Below are 24,129 nucleotides of genomic sequence, written 5' to 3'. Positions count from 1 at the left end.
GACCATGTTACTATGTAGTAACTATTAGTAGACCATGTTACTATGTAGTAACTATTAGTAGACCATGTTACTATGTTGTAACTATTAGCAGACCATGTTACTATGTTGTAACTATTAGCAGACCATGTTACTATGTAGTAACTATTAGTAGACCATGTTACTATGTAGTAACTATTAGTAGACCATGTTACTATGTAGTAACTATTAGTAGACCATGTTACTATGTAGTAATTATTAGTAGACCATGTTACTATGTAGTAACTATTAGTAGACCATGTTACTATGTAGTAACTATTAGTAGACCATGTTACTATGTAGTAACTATTAGTAGACCATGTTACTATGTAGTAACTATTAGTAGACCATGTTACTATGTAGTAACTATTAGTAGACCATATTACTAGACCATATTACTATGTAGTAACTATTAGTAGACCATATTACTATGTTGTAACTATTAGTAGACCATGTTACTATGTAGTAACTAGTAGTAGACCATGTTACTATGTAGTAACTATTAGTAGACCATGTTACTATGTAGTAACTAGTAGTAGACCATGTTACTATGTAGTAACTATTAGTAGACCATATTACTATGTAGTAACTATTAGTAGACCATGTTACTATGTAGTAACTATTAGCAGACCATGTTACTATGTAGTAACTATTAGTAGACCATGTTACTATGTAGTAACTATTAGTAGACCATGTTACTATGTAGTAACTATTAGTAGACCATGTTACTATGTAGTAACTATTAGTAGACCATGTTACTATGTAGTAACTATTAGTAGACCATGTTACTATGTAGTAACTATTAGCAGACCATGTTACTATGTTGTAACTATTAGCAGACCATGTTACTATGTAGTAACTATTAGTAGACCATGTTACTATGTAGTAACTATTAGTAGACCATGTTACTATGTTGTAACTATTAGCAGACCATGTTACTATGTTGTAACTATTAGCAGACCATGTTACTATGTAGTAACTATTAGTAGACCATGTTACTATGTAGTAACTATTAGTAGACCATGTTACTATGTAGTAACTATTAGTAGACCATGTTACTATGTAGTAACTATTAGTAGACCATGTTACTATGTAGTAACTAGTAGTAGACCATGTTACTATGTAGTAACTATTAGTAGTAACTATTAGTAGACCATGTTACCATGTAGTAACTATAGGTAGACCATGTTACCGTGTAGTAACTATTAGTAGACCATGTTACTATGTAGTAACTATTAGTAGACCATGTTACTATGTAGTAATTAGTAGTAGACCATGTTACTATGTAGTAACTATTAGTAGTAACTATTAGTAGACCATGTTACCATGTAGTAACTATTAGTAGTAACTATTAGTAGACCATGTTACCATGTAGTAACTATTAGTAGACCATGTTACTATGTAGTAACTATTAGTAGACCATGTTACTATGTAGTAACTATTAGTAGACCATATTACTATGTAGTAACTATTAGTAGACCATATTACTAGACCATATTACTATGTAGTAACTATTAGTAGACCATATTACTAGACCATATTACTATGTTGTAACTATTAGTAGACCATGTTACTATGTAGTAACTATTAGTAGACCATATTACTATGTAGTAACTAGTAGTAGACCATGTTACTATGTAGTAACTATTAGTAGACCATGTTACTATGTAGTAACTAGTAGTAGACCATGTTACTATGTAGTAACTATTAGTAGACCATATTACTATGTAGTAACTATTAGTAGACCATGTTACTATGTAGTAACTATTAGCAGACCATGTTACTATGTAGTAACTATTAGCAGACCATGTTACTATGTAGTAACTATTAGTAGACCATGTTACTATGTAGTAACTATTAGTAGACCATGTTACTATGTAGTAACTATTAGTAGACCATGTTACTATGTAGTAACTATTAGTAGACCATGTTACTATGTAGTAACTATTAGTAGACCATGTTACTATGTAGTAACTATTAGTAGACCATGTTACTATGTAGTAACTATTAGTAGACCATGTTACTATGTAGTAACTATTAGTAGACCATGTTACTATGTAGTAACTAGTAGTAGACCATGTTACTATGTAGTAACTATTAGTAGTAACTATTAGTAGACCATGTTACCATGTAGTAACTATTAGTAGACCATGTTACTATGTAGTAACTATTAATAGACCATGTTACTATGTAGTAACTAGTAGTGGACCATGTTACTATGTAGTAACTATTAGTAGTAACTATTAGTAGACCATGTTACCATGTAGTAACTATTAGTAGTAACTATTAGTAGACCATGTTACCATGTAGTAACTATTAGTAGACCATGTTACTATGTAGTAACTATTAGTAGACCATGTTACTATGTAGTAACTATTAGTAGACCATGTTTCTATGTAGTAACTATTAGTAGACCATATTACTATGTAGTAACTATTAGTAGACCATGTTACTATGTAGTAACTATTAGTAGACCATGTTTCTATGTAGTAACTATTAGTAGACCATATTACTATGTAGTAACTATTAGTAGACCATGTTTCTCACCCTAATATCCACTGTCACCAGGTAGTAGTCCACTATGTTGTCCTCTCTGAAACTGAGACCAATGAAGAGTTGAGGGAAATCCTTCCATCCTGAGTTGCACCTTTCCAACGGGCAACAATGTTTGACAACTATAAATGAGGAGTTCATCCACCCTGAACATTGATGGAAAACCAGTTGTTATGGTTACGGTACTCCACAGCATCAGGAGTTGATGGTAAACCAGTTGTTATGGTTACAGTAATTCTCAGCATCAGGAGTTGATGGTAAACCAGTTGTTATGGTTACGGTACTCCTCAGCATCAGGAGTTGATGGTAAACCAGTTGTTATGGTTACGGTACTCCTCAGCATCAGGAGTTGATGGTAAACCAGTTGTTATGGTTACGGTACTCCTCAGCATCAGGAGTCGATGGTAAACCAGTTGTTATGGTTACGGTACTCCTCAGCATCAGGAGTTGATGGACAACCAGTTGTTATGGTTACGGTACTCCTCAGCATCAGGAGTTGATGGTAAACCAGTTGTTATGGTTACGGTACTCCTCAGCATCAGGAGTTGATGGCAAACCAGTTGTTATGGTTACGGTACTCCTCAGCATCAGGAGTTGATGGCAAACCAGTTGTTATGGTTACGGTACTCCTCAGCATCAGGAGTTGATGTTAAACCAGTTGTTATGGTTACGGTACTCCTCAGCATCAGTAGTTGATGTAAAACCAGTTGTTATGGTTACGGTACTCCTCAGCATCAGGAGCTGATGGAAACTTGATGTGAACATGACATCTATCTAACCAGCCAATCACTCCTGGGAACTGCCCATATTCAGATATTCATATTGCCCTTTATAGTTGGCTTGGCCAGCAGCATCAGGAAACTAGATGTAAAGACTCCTCCTGCAGACTTTATAGTTGGCTTGGCCAGCAGCATCAGGAAACTAGATGTAAAGACTCCTCATGCAGACTTTATAGTTGGCTTGACCAGCAGCATCAGGAAACTAGATGTAAAGACTCCTCCTGCAGACTTTATAGTTGGCTTGACCAGCAGCATCAGGAAACTAGATGTAAAGACTCCTCCTGCAGACTGTATAGTTGGCTTGACCAGCAGCATCAGGAAACTAGATGTAAAGACTCCTCCTGCAGACTTTATAGTTGGCTTGGCCAGCAGCATCAGGAAACTAGATGTAAAGACTCCTCCTGCAGACTTTATAGTTGGCTTGACCAGCAGCATCAGGAAACTAGATGTAAAGACTCCTCCTGCAGACTTTATAGTTGGCTTGACCAGCAGCATCAGGAAACTAGATGTAAAGACTCCTCCTGCAGACTTTATAGTTGGCTTGGCCAGCAGCATCAGGAAACTCGATGTAAAGCATCCTCCTGCAGACTTTATAGTTGGCTTGACCAGCAGCATCAGGAAACTAGATGTAAAGACTCCTCCTGCAGACTTTATAGTTGGCTTGGCCAGCAGCATCAGGAAACTAGATGTAAAGACTACTCCTGCAGACTTTGTGAACTATTAAACACACAGTTGCTTCACTGGCACTGACACAAATCACCCATTTCACAATGAAAGATTCCAGATGCCAAAAAGCTCACAGTGATCAGAACTTGGAGAGAATTGGGTGAAGGCCTTCCTCTTTGAGACAGAGAGGAAAGTCTAGGCTCAAGCAGAGATATGTGGGAAGGTGTTTCACCTGAGCTGGTCCAGGTTCTATTTAAGAGTTTCTGGCCCAGTGCTCCAATGCATTTTCTTTGTACATACGAAAGCGGCCTCAAAGTAATGTAATGGATTCCTCCTATCCACAAGTACTGGTCTGGCCTCTGTAGTGCATGTTGGTCTTCATTTAGACATTCCACATAGTCCAGGCTCCCTCACAAACAGCACTAAGCAGAAGTTAAACCTGCCTCTTTGAAAGATTCATTTAATCTTCCATTTAGTCCTGGAGTAGCTCTAATCCTCCCTCTTGCAATCGGCTTTGATTAGTCCAGAACAGGCTAAATCGACCACTATTTTAAGATAACTCTGTGCAATTCACTTTGATCTAAGACAGCTCAAACAAACATTTTAGTCTGGGACTAAGCTTAAGCCTTGTTTGTGAAACCAGCCCTGAGTGTTTAAATGTGTTTCTTTCTGTGTTGCAGGGGCAGCCAATAAATGGAACAGCAAGGCCACAGAACATGACATAATCAGAGCTGTGGGAGACAACCTCAAGCCCCTGGTAGAGCCGGGGGTGGTGTTTACCACTCCACCACGCCTTCAGCAGGCTGGAAAAGTGGGATTGATCTGGTTGATCCATTTGTTTGTTTCAGTTTACAGTAATTGAATCCTTTTGATGTATTGTTAAATTCAACAAATGAACTGGGTTGGTTGAAAAGTGATACTAAACTTACATAACATGCACCATTTTGAAATAGTGGGAGATATACTGAATTTATACTGTTTTTCATACCAAGATACATGTTGCTTTTGCACATATTTGTTGATTGGTCGGTCATTGGGTAATTTGTTTTACAATATGTTCAAACCAAATCAAGCTTTATTTATACAGCACATTTCAGACATGGATGCAACACAATGGCTTCACAGAAAAAGAAAATGAACAAATATTTATTTTACAAACATCAGAGGATAAAAAAAAACACAGGAACAACTGAAAGACTAATGAGCATTCTAAGGAAAATCCATTGATTAAAATATTAAAGAAACGGATGCAACATCCCAAAATAGACGCTTGTTTGTTGTTACCCCCATCAAGAAAACCAGAAATGTCCCTTACATAAAAGAGGGAACTAACAGAGTCACTGACAACCAGCACAACTAAACAGGTGGGGCACTGAAAGTTGACTAGTAACAACAACTGGGACCTAAAAGACACCCACCATGAGACCCACTAAATCTGACCAAGAAGAGGAAAACAAAAGAAAAACCCACACCAAACTTAAAGACAGGAAGTAAACCAAAAAGGTGGCGCAACTAAAGGTGTTGACTCTCCACATGTATCAAGACAACTGGAGCACTGGGCCAGACACTCTTAAATAGAACCTGGACCAGCTCAGGTGAAACACCTTCCCACTAACGAGATGGACAAGCCAGCACAGGTGTAACACATACTGACTAACGAGGTGACACCAATCAGTGCGTCCTACGTGCTAACGAGCTAGACGTGCTAACGAGCTAGACGTGCTAACGAGCTAGACGTGCTAACGAGCTAGACGTGCTAAACGTGCTAACGAGCTAGACGTGCTAACCAGCTAGACCAATCTGTGCACCGAAGACACATTGCAGTTGAACAACTGACATGAATTGTAAATATTACATATCAAAACCAAATGTACACCCCTTTGTTAATATGTATTGGCAATAATTAACTTAAGGGTGAGGCATGGAATAATAAAACATGTATCTTTTGTCAGGCTGAATGTTTGAAATATGAGGTGATTTGAGTCTTGCTTCTTCAGTAGTGGAATAAAGACAATTAGCATTTGAATGTTGTAAAGAAATACTGGAGTGATGTAGGATTGTTAATAAAATTGATTATAGACAAATTGATTATTGGCCGTCGGGCATAGTATTCTTTTCAATGACATTTTGCTAGATGGGATAGCCCCAATGTCAAAACAGTTTTAAAGTATCTAAATCAATAACCAATATGCAGAAACAGTTTGTGATGTATTGAAAACCTAAACATAAAATGTACTATATACACAAACATCTGCCACAATAATCATATTACTTGTATTTTTTAAACAAGCTCCTTATAAACTGCACAAGCACCAAAAACGCTGTTGTTTTGACAAGTAGCAATAAATCACTGATATCGATTAGGGGGGAAATCAGGTTGTACGTGATGTTGAAACTAACACAACTAAAAAAACACATGGAAATGGGAGATATATTTTCCCTCACTGGTTAGAAGACAACCTGCAGAAGACAGTCAACTACATTTTGTAGTGATGCATTTAAATGTAGGGGTCACTAAACAAAGGAACACAACACTTATTTGTCATCACTCATCGATATCATGTTGAAATCAATTGTACGACAGGAGATGAGGTTGCACGTCCTGTTAAAACTAACAGCTCAAAAACCACACGGAATCTGGGAATAATGTGTACATCCCTGGTTAGAGGACAATTTGTAGAAAACAGCTAGCTACATTTTGAAGTGTTGCATTTTGATTCAAGTGGGTCGCCAATGTGGTAAGTGTAACAACTTTTTTTGTTAGTCACTTTTTGTTAAATCTCATAAATAGTTCTCTCTCAATTCAGAGCCTGGATCTTTCCTCTGAGGCTAATAATCCTTTTACAATGTTAAAACATTCTACATTGTGACATTATTTCATTGATATCATGAAACAACTCCTTCATGTATTTTTAATCAGAGATCTTTTATCAGAGTATTTCTTCCCTCATTGATCACAGCCATGAGGTTTCTCTCCTGTGTGTATTCTCTGGTGTATAGTGAGATAGCTAGATGAAGAAAAACTCCTCGCACATTGATCACAGCTATAAGGTTTATCTCCTGTGTGTGTTCTCTGGTGTGTCTTCAGACAGCCAGATGTACCAAATCTCTTTCCACATTGATCACAGCCATAAGGTTTCTCTCCTGTGTGTGTCCGCTGGTGTACTAGCAGGCTGTTTAGCTGACAAAAACTCTTCCCACATTGATTACAGCTATATGGTTTCTCTCCTGTATGTGTTCGCTGGTGTATAGTGAGAACGCTAGATGTAGAAAAACTCTTCCCACATTGAATACAGCTATATGGTTTCTCTCCTGTATGTGTTCTCTGGTGTATAGTGAGAATGCTAGATGTAGAAAAACTCTTCCCACATTGAATACAGCTATATGGTTTCTCTCCTGTGTGTGTTCTCTGGTGTAATATCAGGCTGTCTGGCTGAGTAAAACTCTTCCCACATTGATCACAGCTATAAGGTTTCTCTCCTGTGTGTGTTCTCTGGTGAATAGTTAGATAGCTAGATGTAGTAAAACTATTACCACATTGATTACAGTTATATGGTTTCTCTCCTGTGTGTGTTCTCTGGTGTATAGTTATATAGCTAGATGTAGTAAAACTTTTCCCACATTGATTACAGCTATATGGTTTCTCTCCAGTGTGTATTCTCTGGTGTGATTTCAGAGTTTGTTGCCGAGTAAAACTCTTCCCACATTGATCACAGACAAAAGGTTTCTCTCCTGTGTGAATTCTCAGGTGTATTTTAAGTTCTGATGAAGATTTGCAACTTTTCCCACAGTGAGAGCAGTGGTGAGATTTCTTCCCTGTGGGTCTCTGCTGCTGTTTCTTGAGGTGTTCTGAACTGGAGAGACTCTTCCCATGACGTTGTTGAAGCTCCCCAGAGGATGCAAGATAGTCACGTCTCTCTCCTGTGTGAACAACAAAGTCATACAGATGGTTAAAGGCCCACAACAGCAGAAATCCACAGTAAAAGGTGATGCCAAGAGCGAAGTTGTACAACAACTGTCCTGCTAAATTTGACAATTGTGCAACAATAATCATATTTTGTCTTGTTTTCACATTAGTAGTAACATCGATGATTGTAGGCTAGAAATAAGTTTATTAAAGTTGTTGAAATCCTAAGCAGTGTGCCAGATGACTTTTGGTCTCCAATGTAGGCCCCTTTCTGTGTTTGCTAATATTGCGCTTTGCCATCAGCCTGACAATGAGTGTTTGTCCACTAAGTGTTTAACATAACTTCTCCTAACAACAACATAGACCTACTGTAGGACCCATAACTTCACCTAAAAACAACATAGACCTACTGTAGGACCCATAACTTCACCTAACAACAACATAGACCTACTGTAGGACCCATAACTTCACCTAACAATAACATAGACCTACTGTAGGACCCATAACGTCACCTAACAATAACATAGACCTACTGTAGGACCCATAACTATAACATAGACCTACTGTAGGACCCATAACTTCTCCTAACAACAACATAGACCTACTGTAGGACCCATAACTTCACCTAACAACAACATAGACCTAATGAAGGACCCATAACTTCACCTAACAATAACATAGACCTACTGTAGGACCCATAACTTCACCTAACAACAACATAGACCTACTGTAGGACCCATAACTTCACCTAACAACAACATAGACCTACTGTAGGACCCATAACTTCACCTAACAACAACATAGACCTAATGAAGGACCCATAACTTCACCTAACAATAACATAGACCTACTGTAGGACCCATAACTTCACCTAACAACAACATAGACCTAGGACTATAAATCATTTAATATTTCAGGTGAAACATGGAAACTAAAATGTCTTTGTCATGACATTTCATAACCTGATCACCAGATAATTTTGTGAATAATCCCACGAGGCTATTCTGTAATGTGTTGTCATTCTAAATGTCCTGAATAAAGGAAAATAGCTCTGTGTGTTGTACAATAGCCTATCCATCAAGGAACATTTCTCTACACATTATGAGCGAAGTATCTCTGTGTCCAAACAGACTAACGAGACCCTACAGTAAATCAAGCAGACAATAACACATTATAAACATCAATTTGTTAGGGATGTTGGATCCAACATGGAGCACGGCATAACTGTCTTTACCAGAGTAATGAATGAAGAAGCACTTTGGTTGTTGTTGCATGTCGTGATGTTTGTCATGTGACTGTCATTCAGAAAATGATTTCCTGGATCAGCTGATGATAGTTGAACATGTGACTGTAACTAAACAGCTACAGTATTAAGTATTATGTGTAATTATTGAAGAACCACATTAATGACAGTATCCATTTGGGTGTCAATAAAGTTAAGGTAACTCTTGGTTAGAACCATTGGATTTAGCAAACTCTGAAATGATTTAGGATTTCTGTGCCCATGAAAACTGTTTTCCAGCGTAATATAAGGAGACACTAAATGTTACGTAGTTTGAGTGCATTTTTTTTACTTAGAAATTGCACTGTTGGTAAGAGCCTGTAAGTCAGCATTTCAATGTAACACCTGTTGTATTTGGCGCACGTGACAAATACATTTTGATTTGATAGAAGTAGGACTAGTCTAACTGGCCTGTGTGCAAATGTTGGCCTATAAATGTGCCCATTTGGGGATGTCTGATTGTCTTAATGCACCACCACTAATGAGTTGTGGAGCTTCTCAAAGTAATTTTTCTTCACCTCAAACAGCAAGTAAACAAAGTCTAATCAAAATCAATTGCAAATGACAATAGTTCCTCAAAGTATTTTCGTAAAATATTTCCAGCTCTCGCCCTTTCGATAACCACTCGGCATAAAAGGGAAAAATGTAATGCTCTGATCCAGTGGAAATATCATAAAATACCTGATTACTTCTTATCCCTTTCACAAATAGCCTACAGCTGTGTCTGTCCAGAACTCACTGGAGCAGGAAACTGAAGGCCCAGAATATTTTATACAATGTTGCAAGCTGCTATCAGAGTTTCACTGACCCAGTTGATAGTTGATACAATGTTTCAGGTTTGTTGTAGACAGGCCATGTGCAGCCAATGTGATTTATAGGATATTTATTTTTATCAGGATATTTTCTACCTGCAGGCTGCAATGTTAAATGTTTTTAGCTTTATGTAGGTTATTTAATAAAAACCTAGCAATGGCAATAAAAAGGTTTATTTATAATTTTCATTTAAATAGAATGTAGATTAACCACAGATAATTATGTTGAGATACAAAGAATATTATAATTATTATTACTATTATAAATTAAATGAAACTGTTCCAGTAAAATGTGAATATGAAAATCATAACTGGCACCAGATCAGTAGAAATGGTCAGATAAATTGGCACCAAATGGAAAAGGTTGCTGACTGCTGGTGTAGCCTATTACCAGAAACTATAGGAGCATAATGACTGATGGTGTAGTCTATTACCAGAAACTATAGGAGCATAACGACTGCTGGTGTAGTCTATTACCAGAAACTATAGGAGCATAACGACTGCTGGTGTAGCCTATTACCAGAAACTATAGGAGCACAACGACTGCTGGTGTAGCCTATTACCAGAAACTATAGGAGCATAACGACTGCTGGTGTAGCCTATTACCAGAAACTATAGGAGCATAACGACTGCTGGTGTAGTCTATTACCAGAAACTATAGGAGCATAACGACTGCTGGTGTAGCCTATTACCAGAAACTATAGGAGCATAACGACTGCTGGTGTAGCCTATTACCAGAAACTATAAGAGCATAACGACTGCTGGTGTAGCCTATTACCAGAAACTATAGGAGCATAACGACTGCTGGTGTAGCCTATTACCAGAAACTATAGCAGAATAACGACTGCTGGTGTAGCCTATTACCAGAAACTATAGGAGCATAACGACTGCTGGTGTAGCTTATTACCAGAAACTATAGGAGCATAACGACCGCTGGTGTAGTCTATTACCAGAAACTATAGGAGCATAACGACTGCTGGTGTAGTCTATTACCAGAAACTATAGGAGCATAACGACTGCTGGTGTAGTCTATTACCAGAAACTATAGGAGCATAACGACTGCTGGTGTAGCCTATTACCAGAAACTATAGGAGCATAACGACTGCTGGTGTAGCCTATTACCAGAAACTATAGGAGCATAACGACTGCTGGTGTAGCCTATTACCAGAAACTATAGGAGCATAACGACTGCTGGTGTAGCCTATTACCAGAAACTATAGGAGCATAACGACTGCTGGTGTAGTCTATTACCAGAAACTATAGGAGGATAACGACTGCTGGTGTAGTCTATTACCAGAAACTATAGGAGCATAACGACTGCTGGTGTAGTCTATTACCAGAAACTATAGGAGCATAACGACTGCTGGTGTAGCCTATTACCAGAAACTATAGGAGCATAACGACTGCTGGTGTAGCCTATTACCAGAAACTATAGGAGCATAACGACTACTGGTGTAGCCTATTACCAGAAACTATAGGAGGATAACGACTGCTGGTGTAGTCTATTACCAGAAACTATAGGAGCATAACGACTGCTGGTGTAGCCTATTACCAGAAACTATAGGAGCATAACGACTGCTGGTGTAGTCTATTACCAGAAACTATAGGAGCATAACGACTGCTGGTGTAGCCTATTACCAGAAACTATAGGAGCATAACGACTGCTGGTGTAGCCTATTACCAGAAACTATAGGAGCATAACGACTGCTGGTGTAGCCTATTACCAGAAACTATAGGAGCATAACGACTGCTGGTGTAGTCTATTACCAGAAACTATAGGAGCATAACGATTGCTGGTGTAGCCTATTACCAGAAACTATAGGAGCATAAAGATTGCTGGTGTAGCCTATTACCAGAAACTATAGGAGCATAACGACTGCTGGTGTAGTCTATTACCAGAAACTATAGGAGCATAACGACTGCTGGTGTAGTCTATTACCAGAAACTATAGGAGCATAACGACTGCTGGTGTAGCCTATTACCAGAAACTATAGGAGCATAACGACTGCTGGTGTAGCCTATTACCAGAAACTATAGGAGCATAACAACTGCTGGTGTAGTCTATTACCAGAAACTATAGGAGCATAACGACTGCTGGTGTAGTCTATTACCAGAAACTATAGGAGCATAACGACTGCTGGTGTAGTCTACTACCAGAAACTATAGGAGCATAACGACTGATGGTGTAGCCTATTACCAGAAACTATAGGAGCATAACGACTGCTGGTGTAGTCTATTACCAGAAACTATAGGAGCATAACGACTGCTGGTGTAGTCTATTACCAGAAACTATAGGAGCATAACGACTGCTGGTGTAGCCTATTACCAGAAACTATAGGAGCATAACGACTGCTGGTGTAGCCTATTACCATAAACTATAGGAGCATAACGACTGCCGGTGTAGCCTATTACCAGAAACTATAGGAGCATAACGACTGCTGGTGTAGTCTATTACCAGAAACTATAGGAGCATAACGACTGCTGGTGTAGTCTATTACCAGAAACTATAGGAGCATAACGACTGCTGGTGTAGCCTATTACCAGAAACTATAGGAGCATAACGACTGCTGGTGTAGCCTATTACCAGAAACTATAGGAGCATAACGACTGCTGGTGTAGCCTATTACCAGAAACTATAGGAGCATAACGACTGCTGGTGTAGTCTATTACCAGAAACTATAGGAGCATAACGACTGCTGGTGTAGCCTATTACCAGAAACTATAGGAGCATAACGACTGCTGGTGTAGTCTATTACCAGAAACTATAGGAGCATAATGACTGCTGGTGTAGTCTATTACCAGAAACTATAGGAGCATAACGACTGCTGGTGTAGCCTATTACCAGAAACTATAGGAGCATAACGACTGCTGGTGTAGTCTATTACCAGAAACTATAGGAGCATAACGACTGCTGGTGTAGTCTATTACCAGAAACTATAGGAGCATAACGACTGCTGGTGTAGCCTATTACCAGAAACTATAGGAGCATAACGACTGCTGGTGTAGCTTATTACCAGAAACTATAGGAGCATAACGACTGCTGGTGTAGTCTATTACCAGAAACTATAGGAGCATAACGACTGCTGGTGTAGTCTATTACTGTCACGTCCTGACCAGTAGAGGGTGTAGTTGGGTCAGGACGTGGCAGAAAGGGAGTAAGTGTTTTATTGTTTCATTTAATTTTGGCCGTGTGACTTCCAATCAAGCACAGCTGTAGAGGGTTGTGGTTGATTGGGAGTCACACATAAGTTGCCTACGTTTCCGTTGTGTGGTGTGGGTAATTGTTCTTGTTCTTGTGTTAAACGTGACAGGACTGTTTTGGTTGTCTGTTTATTGTTTTGTATTGTATAGTGTCCGTTTGATCATTAAATATACGATGAACACTAACTCCGCTGCATTTTGGTCCACTCTCTCTAAAGACAGCCGTTACAATTACCAGAAACTATAGGAGCATAATGACTGTAGTCTATTACCAGAAACTATAGGAGCATAACGACTGCTGGTGTAGCCTATTACCAGAAACTATAGGAGCATAACGACTGATGGTGTAGCCTATTACCAGAAACTATAGGAGCATAACGACTGCTGGTGTAGTCTATTACCAGAAACTATAGGAGCATAACGACTGCTGGTGTAGTCTATTACCAGAAACTATAGGAGCATAACGACTGCTGGTGTAGCCTATTACCAGAAACTATAGGAGCATAACGACTGCTGGTGTAGCCTATTACCAGAAACTATAGGAGCATAACGACTGCTGGTGTAGTCTATTACCAGAAACTATAGGAGCATAACGACTGCTGGTGTAGCCTATTACCAGAAACTATAGGAGCATAACGACTGCTGGTGTAGCCTATTACCAGAAACTATAGGAGCATAACGACTGCTGGTGTAGTCTATTACCAGAAACTATAGGAGCATAACGACTGCTGGTGTAGCCTATTACCAGAAACTATAGGAGCATAACGACTGCTGGTGTTGCCTATTACCAGAAACTATAGGAGCATAACGACTGCTGGTGTAGCCTATTACCAGAAACTATAGGAGCATAACGACTGCTGGTGTAGCCTATTACCAGAAACTATAGGAGCATAACGACTGCTGGTGTAGCCTATTACCATAAACTATAGGAGCATAACGACTGCCGGTGTAGCCTATTACCAGAAACTATAGGAGCATAACGACTGCTGGTGTAGTCTATTACCAGAAACTATAGGAGCATAACGACTGCTGGTGTAGTCTATTACCAGAAACTATAGGAGCATAACGACTGCTGGTGTAGCCTATTACCAGAAACTATAGGAGCATAACGACTGCTGGTGTAGCCTATTACCAGAAACTATAGGAGCATAACGACTGCTGGTGTAGCCTATTACCAGAAACTATAGGAGCATAACGACTGCTGGTGTAGCCTATTACCAGAAACTATAGGAGCATAACGACTGCTGGTGTAGTCTATTACCAGAAACTATAGGAGCATAACGACTGCTGGTGTAGCCTATTACCAGAAACTATAGGAGCATAACGACTGCTGGTGTAGTCTATTACCAGAAACTATAGGAGCATAATGACTGCTGGTGTAGTCTATTACCAGAAACTATAGGAGCATAACGACTGCTGGTGTAGCCTATTACCAGAAACTATAGGAGCATAACGACTGCTGGTGTAGTCTATTACCAGAAACTATAGGAGCATAACGACTGCTGGTGTAGTCTATTACCAGAAACTATAGGAGCATAACGACTGCTGGTGTAGCCTATTACCAGAAACTATAGGAGCATAACGACTGCTGGTGTAGCTTATTACCAGAAACTATAGGAGCATAACGACTGCTGGTGTAGTCTATTACCAGAAACTATAGGAGCATAACGACTGCTGGTGTAGTCTATTACTGTCACGTCCTGACCAGTAGAGGGTGTAGTTGGGTCAGGACGTGGCAGAAGGGAGTAAGTGTTTTATTGTTTCATTTAATTTTGGCCGTGTGACTTCCAATCAAGCACAGCTGTAGAGGGTTGTGGTTGATTGGGAGTCACACATAAGTTGCCTACGTTTCCGTTGTGTGGTGTGGGTAATTGTTCTTGTTCTTGTGTTAAACGTGACAGGACTGTTTTGGTTGTCTGTTTATTGTTTTGTATTGTATAGTGTCCGTTTGATCATTAAATATACGATGAACACTAACTCCGCTGCATTTTGGTCCACTCTCTCTAAAGACAGCCGTTACAATTACCAGAAACTATAGGAGCATAATGACTGTAGTCTATTACCAGAAACTATAGGAGCATAACGACTGCTGGTGTAGTCTATTACCAGAAACTATAGGAGCATAACGACTGCTGGTGTAGCCTATTACCAGAAACTATAGGAGCATAACGACTGCTGGTGTAGTCTATTACCAGAAACTATAGGAGCATAACGACTGCTGGTGTAGTCTATTACCAGAAACTATAGGAGCATAACGACTGCTGGTGTAGCCTATTACCAGAAACTATAGGAGCATAACGACTGTAGTCTATTACCAGAAACTATAGGTGCATAACGACTGCTGGTGTAGTCTATTACCAGAAACTATAGGAGCATAACGACTGCTGGTGTAGCCTATTACCAGAAACTATAGGAGCATAACAACTGCTGGTGTAGCCTATTACCAGAAACTATAGGAGGATAACGACGGCTGGTGTAGCCTATTACCAGAAACTATAGGAGCATAACGACTGCTGGTGTAGCCTATTACCAGAAACTATAGGAGCATAACGACTGCTGGTGTAGCCTATTACCAGAAACTATAGGAGCATAACGACTGCTGGTGTAGTCTATTACCAGAAACTATAGGAGCATAACGACTGCTGGTGTAGCCTATTACAAGAAACTATAGGAGCATAACGACTGCTGGTGTAGTCTATTACCAGAAACTATAGGAGCATAACGACTGCTGGTGTAGTCTATAACCAGAAACTATAGGAGCATAACGATTGCTGGTGTAGCCTATTACCAGAAACTATAGGAGCATAAAGATTGCTGGTGTAGCCTATTACCAGAAACTATAGGAGCATAACGACTGCTGGTGTAGTCTATTACCAGAAACTATAGGAGCATAACGACTGCTGGTGTAGTCTATTACCAGAAACTATAGGAGCATAACGACTGCTGGTGTAGCCTATTACCAGAAACTATAGGAGCATAACGACTGCTGGTGTAGCCTATTACCAGAAACTATAGGAGCATAACGACTGCTGGTGTAGCCTATTACCAGAAACTATAGGAGCATAACGACTGCTGGTGTAGTCTATTACCAGAAACTATAGGAGCATAACGACTGCTGGTGTAGTCTATTACCAGAAACTATAGGAGGATAACGACTGCTGCTGTAGCCTATTACCAGAAACTATAGGAGCATAACGACTGTAGTCTATTACCAGAAACTATAGGTGCATAACGACTGCTGGTGTAGTCTATTACCAGAAACTATAGGAGCATAACGACTGCTGGTGTAGCCTATTACCAGAAACTATAGGAGCATAACAACTGCTGGTGTAGCCTATTACCAGAAACTATAGGAGGATAACGACTGCTGGTGTAGTCTATTACCAGAAACTATAGGAGCATAACGACTGCTGGTGTAGCCTATTACCAGAAACTATAGGAGCATAACGACTGCTGGTGTAGCCTATTACCAGAAACTATAGGAGCATAACGACTGCTGGTGTAGCCTATTACCAGAAACTATAGGAGCATAACAACTGCTGGTGTAGCCTATTACCAGAAACTATAGGAGGATAACGACTGCTGGTGTAGTCTATTACCAGAAACTATAGGAGCATAACGACTGCTGGTGTAGCCTATTACCAGAAACTATAGGAGCATAACGACTGCTGGTGTAGTCTATTACCAGAAACTATAGGAGCATAACGACTGCTGGTGTAGCCTATTACCAGAAACTATAGGAGCATAACGACTGCTGGTGTAGCCTATTACCAGAAACTATAGGAGCATAACGACTGCTGGTGTAGCCTATTACCAGAAACTATAGGAGCATAACGACTGCTGGTGTAGTCTATTACCAGAAACTATAGGAGCATAACGATTGCTGGTGTAGCCTATTACCAGAAACTATAGGAGCATAAAGATTGCTGGTGTAGCCTATTACCAGAAACTATAGGAGCATAACGACTGCTGGTGTAGTCTATTACCAGAAACTATAGGAGCATAACGACTGCTGGTGTAGTCTATTACCAGAAACTATAGGAGCATAACGACTGCTGGTGTAGCCTATTACCAGAAACTATAGGAGCATAACGACTGCTGGTGTAGCCTATTACCAGAAACTATAGGAGCATAACAACTGCTGGTGTAGTCTATTACCAGAAACTATAGGAGCATAACGACTGCTGGTGTAGTCTATTACCAGAAACTATAGGAGCATAACGACTGCTGGTGTAGTCTACTACCAGAAACTATAGGAGCATAACGACTGCTGGTGTAGCCTATTACCAGAAACTATAGGAGCATAACGACTGCTGGTGTAGTCTATTACCAGAAACTATAGCAGCATAACATCAGCATTTATGAAGGCCAGCGGCAGCGGGAGGAGGAAGAGGTTTTTTCTGATGGTAAGGCTATCTTGATCTCTGGCTCCCTCGAGTCATTTGTGTGTCTTAATTATTTAATCAAACAGCGTGCTTAAAGCATCAGTCCAGTTCAGTACATATAGTTGATTTTATTAAAACACATGGGGTGTGTCAAAATATGGAAAAATACACGTTGTAAAATGTCTCCCAATCAGTTGGTAGAAAGAAAAGAGGACTCTTGGTTGACCCAAGATGTTTTTTAGTCGGGGCCCTAGTGCATCATTAAGCTCAGACCGCTTCCCTTTTTACACATTTTGTTACGTTACTTATTCTAAATTAGATTTTTTTTAAAGAATTAAATGAAAATGTTAAATGTTTTACAAATGCTTGAGACTCAATGAATTAGATTAACGTATCGCAATTGAGAATCTATTCACATTTAGATGGATTATTTGACGATTTTGGATGCCAGAGCCAGTCTACCTCTGAAAATAACATACAGTCCTTGGACCTTGAGGAGTAACGGGGGCAGCAATCAGCAGTAGAAACAATAACAAAGCGTACTCCCTGCCCGTTTCGGTAAAAAGCTGAGGGATGGAGCTGGAGAAATGCAACCATCCATGATATCAACATTATAGTTTTAACCATGTTTTGAGGATATACAGTGTTTGTTTATATTTACTGACAAACATTGGAGTAAATAAAAGCCTATATTTTGGGTTCTGATGGGGTACGACAGTTGAACTAAGCTCATGAGGCATTTATAAGTGATTTATTCAAGAAACAGATGGGTACATATCATTAATGTATAAGTCCCAAAATGGATGTAACAACTGCTGATTGCCCCTTTAAGAGAACATATTGGGCTAATCTAATAGGAGATATTGAGGACTACAGTATTTCAGGCATTGTCATTGGATGCATTTGATCAATTGTTAACGTTTTGTTGATGGTCCACTCTTGATGTTCTACACGTTACAGTGTAGCTTCAGCCATTCCTACAGAACAACATTAAAGTGTAGAACCCCTTTACTGCATATTGGTTCAACGACTGCAGAGACGGTACTTACTGGTGTTAAACAGATCTCCAACCTCCTCTTCTTCCTCCAATGTGACAGTCATCTCCCCCTCCTCCTCTTTCACTCCAAAAACTGCATCCTCCTCTTTCTCTTTTTCTTTTACTGTAACATCCTCCTCCTCTTTCACTCTGAACGCGTCTTCCTCTTCTTTCACTGTAACGTCTTTCTCTTCTTCTTTCACGGTAACAGCCTCACCCTCTACTTGTTTTTGTATTGTAACATCTTTCTCTTCCTCCTCCTCTTTCACAAGAGCTTCTTTCTCCGTCCAGCAGACCTCCTCTTCTTTATCAGGAGGAGAGTAGTTTAGTGAACTCATGGTCGGGGATGTTAGCTAGCTAGCTTTAGCGACTAGCCTAGTTCTAAGCTAACTTAGCAAACCAGCTAGCTGACAAACAACGTAAATATATAATTAAATGGGCCAACAAGTACATACGACAGAAGTGTGTTTAATACACAGCGACTAATATACACCAAAACAGTGTAAAGAGCGTGAATGTTGTAGCTATGTTTGCTAGAAAGCTACCGAGGTGTCTAACTAGCTGTTGTTGTTGAAGGAGCGTCCCGTCCACTAGATTATACGTCACACTGGCAGCATCGCCTGAACCTAAAAGACGCACATCGCCATCTGCTGACTGGAGTGGGCAACGCAGTTGAGGAACCAAACGTTTATTTTTCATTTATTTCAGAAAAGTTTAATATTATATTAAGTCGTTCAAAGAGAAGCATGTGTTGATTGATTCGTTTTTAATGAGTGAGAATTTAAAACAAACTTTACACCCACTACATATTTTCATTGAACCATACTTCTGACATGGATAATTTTGACCCCAGAGGCATATCTTTTATCATAGCCGAAATGTGGTTTATTCAATTGTTCCAATTTTTCATGACTTTGTCAATCAACTTGTTCTTAATAAATCTATATCATGGTTTAGTGTTTCTGTATCGATATGGACTTTTAACAAATTCAAATCCTTTGGAGTCATTTTGACCCCAGCCAAAAGCACCTTTGATAAATAGGACGTTTATTTCAAATCAAAATCACATTTTATTGGTTACATCACGTGTTTAGCAGATATTATTGTGGGTGTAGTGAAATGCTTGTGTTTCTAGCTGCGACAGTGCAGTAATATCTAACAAGTAATATCTAACAATTTCACAACATATACCCAATACACACACATCTAAGTATTTGAATCTAGGTTTCTCTGTAGACATGATCCATCCCACCAGAGGGTGGAGGGGCTCCTGTATCAGTGGTTTTGACCAGATGGACACCTGCAGACACACAGAATAGTGCCTCCCATGTACTCTCCTAAGATTGGACTTTTCTATACCAAGTATCACATGACTGTGAACAAAACTGCCAATGGTAGAAAACTCTGCCAGTGGTAGAAAATTCTGCCAGCGGTATACAGTGCATTCGTTAAGTATTCAGACCCCTTCACCTTTTCCACATTTTGTTACGTTACAGCCGTATTCTAAAATGTAATAATTCTTCCCCTCATAAATCTACACACAATACCCCATAATGACAAACCAAAAACAGTTTTTTTTAACATTTTTGCAAATGTATTTACTGAAGTATTCGTACCTCAGCCAGGATTGTGAATGGTTAGGAAATAATAGGTCATGTTTTACTCGTACCTCAGCCAGCATTGTGAATGGTTAGGAAATAATATGTCATGTTTTACTCGTACCTCAGACAGCATTGTGAATGGTCTCTGATGCAGTGACATACTAGACCATGGCAGTAAATCTAATATTTAGGTGTTTTTAGTCATGAAAGGTCTGTGTTGGTTCTGTGGTTATAAGTTACATCTCTGGCCATGCTGGCAGGGTCAGAATCAAACCCAATGTCCAGTGGGATTGATCTGTTTGATCCATTTGTTTGTTTCAGTTTTCAGTAGTTGAATCCTTTGACATATTGTTGATTTCAACGTTTTTAATTTTCAACAAATGCACTGGTTTGGTTGAAAAGTGATACTAAACTTCAATGCACTATATTGACAAAGTGGAAGATTTGTTAATATATTTTTTTATATATAAACGTTTTTATTACGTACAATGCCATTCATACAAAACAAAACCATCAATATTCCAAACAAACAAAAACAAAAAGGCATTTTTAAATTCAAAACGAAACAAAAACCCAACAACAAAAAACTCAGGGGAGCATCTTCCCTCCCCTTCATGCCTACAAACTACATCTCTAAAGCCCTACCTTCCCCTATCTCCCAGTCACTATTCTATCCCCTTAAATCATCTAAATTAACCCCAGCCCTAAACCTCCCTTCCACCTCTGCCGGGCAGCATGCTGCCCCCACTTCCTCTTCATCCTCACCCTCAAATTCGCTTCCACCCTCCTCACTATCCCCTCCATCCACCAATCTCTCCCTGTCTTGACCATGTCCTGCCTGGCTTCCCACAGCCCCCGTTTAAAGAGGCTTATGAGAAGCCAGAGCAGAAACCTGTCCCTGACCGTCCCCCTCGCTCTCCCTACACCTCTCTCTACCCTAGCCCAAGTTAAAACAAAATTCCCTTTCACCCTACCTAACAACAGCCGTGCCCATACTACTCCAGCAAAGGCACAGTCCCAAAAGGTGCACTGTCTCCTCCCCACCACAAGATGGTCTTGGACAGGTGGGGGATCGCGCCAAGCTATGCTGGTACATGATGGAACGTACCGGCAAGCACTTGTGGAGGTTCAACCAATTCAGGTCCTTGAGCTTGTTGTCCATACCTTACCTTAACTAAATCCCACCACTCTAACACCCCCTCACACATGGAACGGAGGCCTTCAATCCCCCGAAACAAACCAGTAAAGGCTTCAATGAAAGCTCATCCAGCACATCCCGATCTAATTTCCAGTACCCCCTACCAAAGAGGCTGACTGGTGACCTCACCTGCAGGAGCAGCCCGTCGGGATCCGAAAAGAACACAGGCAACAGCTGCCTAGACAACTGACCCAAGGACCTGGACAGAAAAATATAGTCAGACCTCCATCGACCCCCCGGGAGTTGCACCAAGTGGAACCAGCCATTGTAGGAGTAGTGTGCAGGCCTCCAGCAACCAGACCATGGAAGCCATTAGCCTGGTGATAGCGCCTGCACTGCTATCCCCCCTACCCCTAAATCTATATTAAAATCGCCCCTACCCCTAAATCTATATTAAAATCCCCCCCACCCCTAAATCTATATTAAAATCCCCCCACCCCTAAATGTATATTAAAATCCCCCCTACCCCTAAATCTATATTAAAATCCCCCCTACCCCTAAATCTATATTAAAATCCCCCCTACCCCTAAATCTATATTAAAATCCCCCCCTACCCCTAAATCTATATTAAAACCCCCCTACCCCTAAATCTATATTAAAATCCCCCCTACCCCTAAATCTATATTAAAATCCCCCTACCCCTAAATCTATATTAAATCCCACCCTACCCCTAAATCTATATTAAAATCCCCCTACCCCTAAATCTATATTAAAATCCCCCTACCCCTAAATCTATAATAAAATCCCCCTTACCCCTAAATCTATATTAAAATCCCCCCACCCCTAAATCTATATTAAAATCCCCCCACCCCTAAATCTATATTAAAATCCCCCCACCCCTAAATCTATATTAAAATCCCCCTACCCCTAAATCTATATTAAAATCCCCCCCACCCCTAAATCTATGTTAAAATCCCCCCACCGCTAAATCTATATTAAAATCCCCCTACCCCTAAATCTATATTAAAATCCCCCCTACCCCTAAATCTATATTAAAATCCCCCCTACCCCTAAATCTATATTAAAATCCCCCCTACCCCTAAATCTATATTAAAATCCCCCCTACCCCTACATCTATATTAAAATCCCCCCTACCCCTAAATCTATATTAAAATCCCCCTACCCCTAAATCTATATTAAAATCCCCCTACCCCTAAATCTATATTAAAATCCCCCACCCCTAAATCTATATTAAAATCCCCCCACCCCTAAATCTATATTAAAATCCCCCTACCCCTAAATCTATATTAAAATCCCCCTACCCCTAAATCTATATTAAAATCCCCCCTACCCCTAAATCTATATTAAAATCCCCCCACCCCTAAATCTATAATCCCCCTACCCCTAAATCTATGTTAAAATCCCCCTACCCCTAAATCTATATTAAAATCCCCCCTACCCCTAAATCTATATTAAAATCCCCCACCCCTAAATCTATATTAAAATCCCCCCTACCCCTAAATCTATATTAAAATCCCCCTACCCCTAAATCTATATTAAAATCCCCCTACCCCTAAATCTATATTAAAATCCCCCCACCCCTAAATCTATAATCCCCCTACCCCTAAATCTATGTTAAAATCCCCCCTACCCCTAAATCTATATTAAAATCCCCCTACCCCTAAATCTATATTAAAATCCCCCCTACCCCTAAATCTATATTAAAATCCCCCCTACCCCTAAATCTATATTAAAATCCCCCCTACCCCTAAATCTATATTAAAATCCCCCTTACCCCTAAATCTATATTAAAATCCCCCCTACCCCTAAATCTATATTAAAATCCCCCCCACCCCTAAATCTATATTAAAATCCCCCCTACCCTTAAATCTATATTAAAATCCCCCTACCCCTAAATCTATATTAAAATCCCCCCCTACCCCTAAATCTATATTAAAATCCCCCCCACCCCTAAATCTATAAAACCCTACCCCTAAATCTATGTTAAAATCCCCCCTACCCCTAAATCTATATTAAAATCCCCCCTACCCCTAAATCTATATTAAAATCCCCCTACCCCTAAATCTATATTAAAATCCCCTACCCCTAAATCTATATTAAAATCCCCCTACCCCTAAATCTATATTAAAATCCCCCTACCCCTAAATCTATATTAAAATCCCCCTTACCCCTAAATCTATATTAAAATCCCCCTACCCCTAAATCTATATTAAAATCCCCCCACCCCTAAATCTATATTAAAATTCCCCCTACCCCTAAATCTATATTAAAATCCCCCCTACCCCTAAATCTATATTAAAATCCCCCCTACCCCTAAATCTATATTAAAATCCCCCCTCCCCTAAATCTATATTAAAATCCCCCTACCCCTACATCTATATTAAAATCCCCCTACCCCTAAATCTATATTAAAATCCCCCCTACCCCTAAATCTATATTAAAATCCCCCCTACCCCTAAATCTATATTAAAATCCCCCCTACCCCTAAATCTATATTAAAATCCCCCCTATCACTACTTGCCTATTTGTGGCGCAAAGGGCCGCCAGACAGTCCACCATCTCCTTCCTGTCTGCCACCACCTGTGGCACGTACACCCCCACTAATCTATATCTGTAATCCCTTAAGGTGACATCCACCCCCAAAACCCTCCCCTGCAATACCACAAATGAACCCTCAAACTTTACCTCCCTGTGCCCACACAAAATCCCTACCCCCGATGAGTGCAACCCCCC

General features: G+C 39.8%; 2 pseudogenes; one reads left to right on the top strand and one right to left on the bottom strand.

The window, feature by feature from the left end:
- Positions 1 to 24,129, top strand: part of LOC106590577 (zinc finger protein 850-like) — a 76,785-nt pseudogene that overhangs the window by 35,317 nt on the left and 17,339 nt on the right.
- On the bottom strand, positions 6,787 to 18,761 carry LOC106590578 (zinc finger protein 239-like; annotated as a pseudogene).

Source organism: Salmo salar, chromosome ssa02 (assembly GCF_905237065.1).
Source record: "Salmo salar chromosome ssa02, Ssal_v3.1, whole genome shotgun sequence".
In the NCBI taxonomy this organism is placed as follows: Eukaryota; Metazoa; Chordata; class Actinopteri; order Salmoniformes; family Salmonidae; genus Salmo; species Salmo salar.
Note: the sequence above shows the minus strand (reverse complement) of the source record. Positions and strands in the feature narration are given on the sequence as shown.